This window comes from Syngnathoides biaculeatus, chromosome 2, assembly GCF_019802595.1.
Source record: "Syngnathoides biaculeatus isolate LvHL_M chromosome 2, ASM1980259v1, whole genome shotgun sequence".
Taxonomy (NCBI): domain Eukaryota; kingdom Metazoa; phylum Chordata; class Actinopteri; order Syngnathiformes; family Syngnathidae; genus Syngnathoides; species Syngnathoides biaculeatus.
The window spans coordinates 1,710,957-1,719,572 of record NC_084641.1 but is presented as its reverse complement, the minus strand read 5'-3'; positions in this window follow the sequence as shown (position 1 = coordinate 1,719,572).

Genomic DNA, 8,616 nt, shown 5'->3' with positions numbered 1-8,616 from the left:
TCCCGGCACAACTTTCAACAGTTCTTCACACTTTCTGGCGAGTTTGTCTAAATTACTGATTCCAAACTTATTTTGCTAAAGACAATAATAACCTCACTGAACAAAAAAGTATATTTTCTTGGCTGCAAACTCTGTTGTTTGTATTTTAAATTGCATACACGCACCATTTAGTCCGACATTTTTTATTGTCACTCAGTTATGCTGAGTTTGGCGTTCTCGGGTGAGTTGATGCCATACAAATCAATGCTACAGCGCGCATTTCACATTCACATACAAATGCATTTTAAATTAGTTGGCTGACTCAACCTGAAGTTACACACTCAACCCTCTACAGTAATCAATATACAACATATGCTGTATAGCGAGGCGATCCCTATAAACTGAGACCCATCTGTCCACAGGTATTCGCTCTCTGCTATATTGCTCTTTTATAAAGCCTGCCGCAATACTGCTGCTTCAACTTTATTTGGGCTCTTTCATGAGCTTCACCCACCATTCCTTTCTATCATTAGCATTCCGGGAATAGTTTGTAAACATTTTTGTTTTCTTTGTGAATATCTTTATTAAACCAGGCAATCAATTGTACCTCAATGACAATTGATTTGAGGTAATAGCCTACCTTGATCTTGCGATTTATCTCTTAATTTTTTTTCTTTTTAGCAGCTTCCAAGTACAATCAACATATTGGGCACCTCTGTGCCAGATCTGTATTTAATATTTGTAAACAATCAGTGGAAGACTACTTCAAGGTGACAGAGTGCCTACCGCAGACCTGAACTGAAAACGATTTGATGAGTTTGGGGTTGTGCCACCTTCCGCACGGCCAACTGTTTAGATTTCATAATTAATTGAATTAATCCAGAGGAAAAGTGATGAGGATAAAGTGACCAGATGTTGTAAATACTTCTAAGCAAAATTGCCACTTCCCAAGCGTCACACTGGAGAACTAAACCTTCACCAATCAATGCATAGATGGCATATTCTTACATATATGAAAAAAATGTTTGATTGGCTTTTCTTTGAGTAGCTTTGAGCCTAAATGGAACATTGCTAACGTTTAGGGATTTCATTTATTGCTCTCTCCAGGTTCTGCTAATTAGTCAGCCTCTCAATGATCACTTTAACTATGCCTGAATTTCCACTACATCGATTTCAGAATCAACTGACCAGTTGAAATGTAAAGTATTGCCTGAGTTGCGTTTCGCTTTACCTCGTGTAACAACTACCTATTGTCAGTCAAATTGTGACCGTGAAGATATTTGCCATGTTTTCGCTGCCCAGGTCAACTGAGATGTGTTTGTCTCTTGCAACCCAAAAGTACATGTGATGCCAAAATGACAAGGTCTATAGCTGCCCCAGCCTACAAATCAAGTCTAGTTTATTGTTTATATATTGAGGTGAATGCATCAGATAAATAGTTTTTTCCCCATACCTTAACACACTGAGTGATATATTTTTTTAATTTCCTCATAAAATGTGTGCTGTTTTTACTGTATCGCATTCCTATAATTTGAGGGACATTCATCATTACTATTAACAGTCCACTTTCATGTTGAATCTAGTCTTTGCATTCACTTGTAATGTTGGAATGTCGCTGTACAATGATGTTACTTTGTTTCAGGTCAAATAAGTGCATATCTTGGCAATTAATGCCGATTGAACTCGTTAAATACTGCTTTTGTTTCAAATTGTCAAAATTTTTTTGTCATAATGCAATAGAATCTACTTGATGAGATGCTACAAAACAAGCATAACATTTTGCCTAAAGATGTCTGCGTCTTATAATGTGAATGCAAACCAGAAAATGAAGTGTGCATTTCATCAATAAATATTCCACACTGTCTGATTGAATCCAAGCAATTTTGGAGAAAATTTGTGACTCTAAATGCAGCGCCATTCTGTGTTCACCTGGAGTTGTCGAATGCAGTGTTGATTTCCATGATTCCATGAAAAGAATAAAGGGTGTGGAGGAACGTGGTCACATGTATTGCTGGAGAAAAGGGGCCACAGTGACACATTGAAATTATGATATGCCTCACTTCTCCTCCATATCCTTTTTTGTTGCCGCTGATGATGAAGTGGTACCGACTGTCTGGATACTGTGATATTCACTTCATTTTAAGGGTGTCTTCCTATTGGCTGCTGCACTGACAGTGACCGTGCCTCATTTCTGACACTCAATGATATCTGTCATCGCCCATCTTTGGTCTACAACGGTTTCATTTTTTATCTTGCCTCCTGTCTCACTGTGACCATGTTTTTTTTCTTCCTACAATTGCATCATTAATTTGAAAAGGAACAGCATAGGACACGCATAGGAGTAATGTTAAGTTCCTCATAAAAAAAATAAACTTGTCTTGAGTTAATGTTAACGATAATGTATTGTACAGACATTGAATCTGACAAGAGGAAAGGAATAGCGTGTGACTTCCAGAAAGACTACATCATATCTCGTGTATCATATAATTTTGATCCAAAGCTTACAATTACGATGATATTTCAAAATGTCCAAATGTGGCGTTTGAAGTGCCCTCTGCTCTCGCAGCTAAGCTTTTCAGAGTGCACTTTCCTAACAAGTCAACAAAAACAGGAAAGCAAACTTGTTAAACACGATGCCTAAAATTATGTCTAAAATTAAAAACTGCCTTTTTTTTATACCTAGAAACAAATTTTAAACTCACACTGTTCATCTCCTTTGTAAGGATTTGTTCAGGGAGTTCGCTAAGTAACAATGGCTGAGTGCCGTTTTCTCCGGTAGTTACTTTTGTATAGGCTGATGAGAGAATCTCTGATCTAATAATATCCTGTCTGACATGCATATTTCATGTGTTTTTACAGCTATTTCTCAATAGCCTGCTTTGGTGAGTCATTTAGTCATACATTTGGATGTCACTACATACCCTTGCAAATCAGAATCCATTTCCTGCTCAAATTATTGCTCATGTTTAATTCACTGCCAATACATACATTCTAATTTGACTGCAATAAATTATTAACCTAAAAGGTGATGGGTGGAGGGTGAAACATTATTTCTATAACTGAACAACACAACAATCAATGCGGAATGTAAACTGCACATTTGGTCACAATAAGACAAGTGAAACACCTCTAACTTAAATATATTTGCCCGTTGTGATGAATGAATGCAGTCAATCACGCTGCTAAACCAGTTTGTGCGGTGACTGATAAAACTCAAATAGCAGCTCATTCATTAGACAGAATGATTGGATTTCCATACATCGTCGATGATGTATGGAATATAAAGATATATGTTGCGTCCTTTGAAGCACAATTGCAGATACAGTGTATGTTAACTCAATAATAGAATATATTAATAAATGTCAACTGTCAGTATAAATCTCCTGGGACCTCAGTGGTGGCAGAGTTTAATCATCGCAAGACCAAGCTAAAGCTCTTTAGTGTTTGCATTTATTTCTTCCATAACCTTCTTAAAGCGCTTTAACATCCGCTGGCTCTGCTTATACCTGTTGCACGAATATCAAGCTGGACTTTACATTTTCCACAGAAGCACACAACACACAAACACGTGCACTTGATACTCTGCCATGTACTTCCAAATAGACCAAAAAGGGTCCATGCCAGGCATCAACTGGGTGCAGCACCATGACTAATGCAGTGATCACTTTAATCAACCTACATCCATTTGGTTCTGAATTTTCACATGTGTGGACTTCTCATTATAAAATTGCACTGTGGGGATGCGACACTGTACGGAGGGTCAAGTATTTTGGTCCATTTACTCTCACATTGCAGTTGGGAGGCCCCGTAGCTCAGTGGTTAGAGCACTCATTTACCACGTAAGGAAGGGCATCTGGCGTTAAAAAAATTGTGCCAAACATACATGTGCGTTTCATCTGAGATGACATGCTGTGGCGACCCCGAAAGAAGTTAGCTACTCTCATATTGCAGTTGGAGAGGTGTTCAGTGTAGGATTTGTGAGTAAGACACAACGTTGAGAACAATACATTTTGTTTGATTGTAGCTCGGACAAGAGAGACCAACTGGCGATGCTTTTGCAGCTGCTCCAAAACCCCGTCAGGCCCTTGCTTAGTCAGATACAAAGCATTGCTCATGGGATTGACGACACTGATTGCACTGAGTCAAATAAAACACTGCTGCTTTGAATAAGCTGTGATTGCAGGCATTGATGACAGAAACTACAGCACACACACACTTTTACTTTACTTTTATGTTTTTCACATTTAGTGAATGATGAGTCATTTGTTGTTTACCCTGATAGGGCGCCACAATACCGAAAACCTCATTTGATCAACTCCGGCAGACTGCTTGCATTTCAAAGCTATTCTAATTTAGTTTTCTGTGACATAGATTCCGCAATATCATGCTGCTGACTTACTCTTTAGCAGTTAGCCATTAAACGATGCTTGATTATTGGCTGAACGTGCAAACTGATGAAACACATTTTCTCTTTTCATGAAAAAAACAACATTGACACCAATTGATTCTTTAATGATGCACATTTTCTCTCCCTTTATTTAGAGAGCAGCTCGTCAAAACAACACAGTCCACCATCTGTTATGCTACATCTACAAATGAGAGTTACTGTAGATTGAAAATGGAGCCAGTTATTTATATGGGCTCAAACAGTGAACATGTGGCGCGGCCAGGCAGGAGTGACATGTACCTGTGCTTCATCTCGGTGACATGGAGTCATAACCATGGCTACCCAGGTCATAAATCGCACTCGGGGCAGCGTTTGCGCAACACTGTGCAACTGTGCATGGAGATGGTTAGGTGGTGATGCAATGAATCGTGCAGAGTTGGTAACAGTGATGATAATTACGGTGACGGTGAAGGCGGCGCTGAAGATTATGACAACGGCAATCATACAAATGTGAAGGATTCGTGCATGTCCTATGTATTCACGAAAGAGCTCTCTTGAAACATTGAGCAATTTGTTCAAATGACTCCATTTGATTTTGAAAACTTCACCAGCCTCATATATACGACAATCGTTGACCTCACTGTGTGACATCCTGTTTGCAAAAGGAGAATTTTCTTAGTTGACTGCCACAGTCGGGGGAATATAAAAGAACTGCCAAGTACAGTTGAGAGGAACATGGAGTGACTGGTATCATGTCTCATCATACGAAGGGAAAGAACTAAAACGCAACAAAAATATGAATCCAATACAAAAAGATTTTTAGATACTTTGCAGTTCCACTGCCACAAAGCATTTACAGTATCTCTCATCAAACACAAATGCCGTGAGTGACTTTCAGATAGCTTCCATTGTGTTTCCAGACAAACTTGATGTTAAAGTGAACCCCCATAAAATGTAATTATAGAGAGGATTAAAGTAGAGTTGTGATGCCAAGCGGTTCAAATCCCCTCAAGGCACAGAGACATTCTGTATTAAATTATCTGCCCACACTGTGGTTTCTCTTCTAGCCTTGGTCAATCTGTGATGATAAAGTCATAGCTGGGTAAAGGATATAAATCAAAGTCAGAAGCACGTTACTGCAAATCCGAAGCAAATTTATTTGTGTAGCGCAATTCATACACAGGGTAATGCAATGTGTTTTAGATGGTTAAAAGCAATTAAAAACAGCAAAACAAACCTTAAAAAAAATCAGTGTACAGTGCATGAAATATAAACGGAAATACATTTGACCTGGGTCTGTCAAATAGTGGAACAGTAGTAGCAATAGTAAGAGTAGTAATGACGTAATGATAGACCAAAATCTAATATGGAGTAATAATCGTTCATTTATTAAAGACCCAAACCATCCATCCATCCGATTTATGAGTCACTTATCTTCAGAATGGTCGTGGGAGTGTCAGAGCCAATCCCAGCTATCATCAGGCAGGAGCCAGGGTACACCCTGAACTGGTTGCCAGCCTATCACAGAGCACATGGAGACAGACAACAGTCACACTCACAATCACACTTAGGTGCAATTTAGTGTCCAACTAATGCATGTCTTTTGGATGTGGGAGGAAACCAGAGTGTCTAGAGAAAACCCACGCAGGCACGGGGAGAACATGCAATTTCCACACAGACGGGACTGGGTTTTGAACCCCAGTCCTGAGAAGTGTGAGGCCAACGCTCTAACCAGTTGTGCCATGTTTCCGCCGGACCGATACCCTTTAGTGATTTATAGACCAGTAGTAGAACTTTTACATCTATTCTAAAGATGACTCTAAGCCAGTGTAAAGACTTTACAGCTGCAGTACTATGCTTTGACCTCTTTGTTCTAGTCAGGAACCAACCTACAGCATGCTGAATGTGCTGTAGTCGTTTGATCCTCTTTTTGTAATTCCACTTAGAAGACAATTACAATCGCCAAGCGTACTTGAGATATAAGCATGGTTGAGCGTCTCCTGGTCTGCTTGACCCAGGCAAGCCTTCACTCTGGATTTGTTCTTCAGATGGCAAAAGTTTTTGTAATTGATTTGATATGACAGTTGAAGGTCAGGTCGTAATCTATTGGAAGACCATAGTTTCGGACTTGGTCTTTAGTTTTTAAAGATAGTGAATCCGGGTATTTGTTAACAGCAATAATTTTTTCTTGATTGCCAAAAACAATTCAGTTTTGTTGTGGTTTAATAGAAGAAAATGTGACCGTTCATTGAGATTAAGCACTTCCAATGTTTACAATAGAACTCTTTATTCCAGGTAGGACCTGAACCTTTTAGACTAAATACTTCATCGGTCTCTGGTACAAAACATCCTAGAAGTTATCAATAATATTAAACAGGTCTGATGTAATTAAATACTTTCTACTCTCATTTTTGGCATTACCAATGCAAAGTAGTGTATCAAGTTCTGGAATACCCATCGCATGTAATCAAAGCAATTCATTAAAATCTGATTGAAATTAATCTTAATGTATTCAACACTGACAGATGGGACCTTGGTATTGTGGCAGTCAAGTCCAAACTCCTCCTCTATGCCAAAGATGTTTTATTATCATCTGAAAAGAAAATCAATTCATCCTATTTGTAGAAGATAATCAGCGCATTGAGTTTCCCACATCATCCCACAATTGTTTTTTTTTAATGTATTTCTTTTTCTTACTTTATCTACTCATTCTGAGAATATGTTCTTTCAGAGTTTTTAATTGTTTTTATTTTTCCACTAAATGTTGCAGTGACTTTGGGGACAACAAGGCCACACGTCCAGTTCACGCACACCGTTTATGACAAATCTATAATTACCATAACGATAAACCAGCCTCAATTTGCATTCATTATATGTGGTTTTCCCCTGCTACTACCACGAAAGTAGATGTGAGAACTCATTAAGTCTGTAGAGGGATCAGCCAGGTTATCAATACAGAGCCAGTTTTTATCTGCTATATAATTACATTCCATGTTCTAAATATTGATAATTGGGCATTTGTGTTGTAATCAGCAGTGTTGTGTTGAGTATCTAATTTGATGTTGAAAGAATAAATCCAGTGGAGGCCATGCTCTAAAACTGCAACTACAGTTTTTGGGAGGAGAATAAAAGTCAGTCCGAGGTCATTGTATGACTCTTGTAAAAGATTTTAACTAATTTCCCTACCTAAAATCCCATGACCTGTATGATTATTTCAAAACGTATCTCTCCAGCAATTCCAATTTATTCTGCATGAATGGGATGAGATGAGGGGATAAAAAAGATGTTGTAATGGATGCATGGTAGACTTGATGAAATGCAAAGGCATAAATCCATCCATGATTGAGGTTTACATTAGTCTGATAGGTTTGCGTTCCAACTTCATGACTGGACGATGTAGCACAAAGTCTCTCAACACGCTTTGGACAGAGACATCCTCTTAAAATTTGAGTCATAGTGAAGGAAATCGGTCATAGAGTAGGGGTCAGTGGAAGGTTGGAAACGTAGATGGACTGAGATAAATGGAACGTCAATGTTTTTTTATCATCATTTAATCTAATCTAATTTAATCTATGTGTTCTTCTGTCACAACCTTTATCTCAGAGAGTTGTACCTGTATAGTATGTCTGATTCAGTGCTCAGATCAGACCATCTGGAAGATTCCAACAGTCATTGAAGGATCAAAGGTTTATATTTCAACGAAACATTAACATATCGACATTTTAATCCATTTGAGTACATGCATGAATGTGAATCTGTTGAACAAAACATGCATGTTTAGTTGATTGAGAACTAATTCTACAATCTAGCGTGCCACCAATTTGAATGTTAGAGTGAATGCTTCTTTGTCTATACGTTAGAATTGGCTGGTGAGTTGTCCAGTGGACCCCAGCTTCTGCCAAGTGACCTCAGACAAATGCTAACATCATGGGGGGAATGATGTTGCAAATAAATTGATGAAAGAATAAAATCCAAGACCAGTGCAATATAATAAAATTTTCTGCAAGTAGAAAGTTGCAATCATAACATGACAGCATAGTAGTGACTTTGTTTGAAAAAAAAAAAAAATGCTGCAGATCTGTCCTGGTATATCAACTCCTGGTAGATTGGTGTACATTTGTGTAGAACAACTAAGAAGAAGACTTTTACAAGGTGCTTTTATCCATTTATCTAGCCATCCATCCATCCATTTTCTTCCACTTATCCGAGGTCAGGTCGCGGGGGCAGTAACTTTAGCAGGAAAGCCCAGA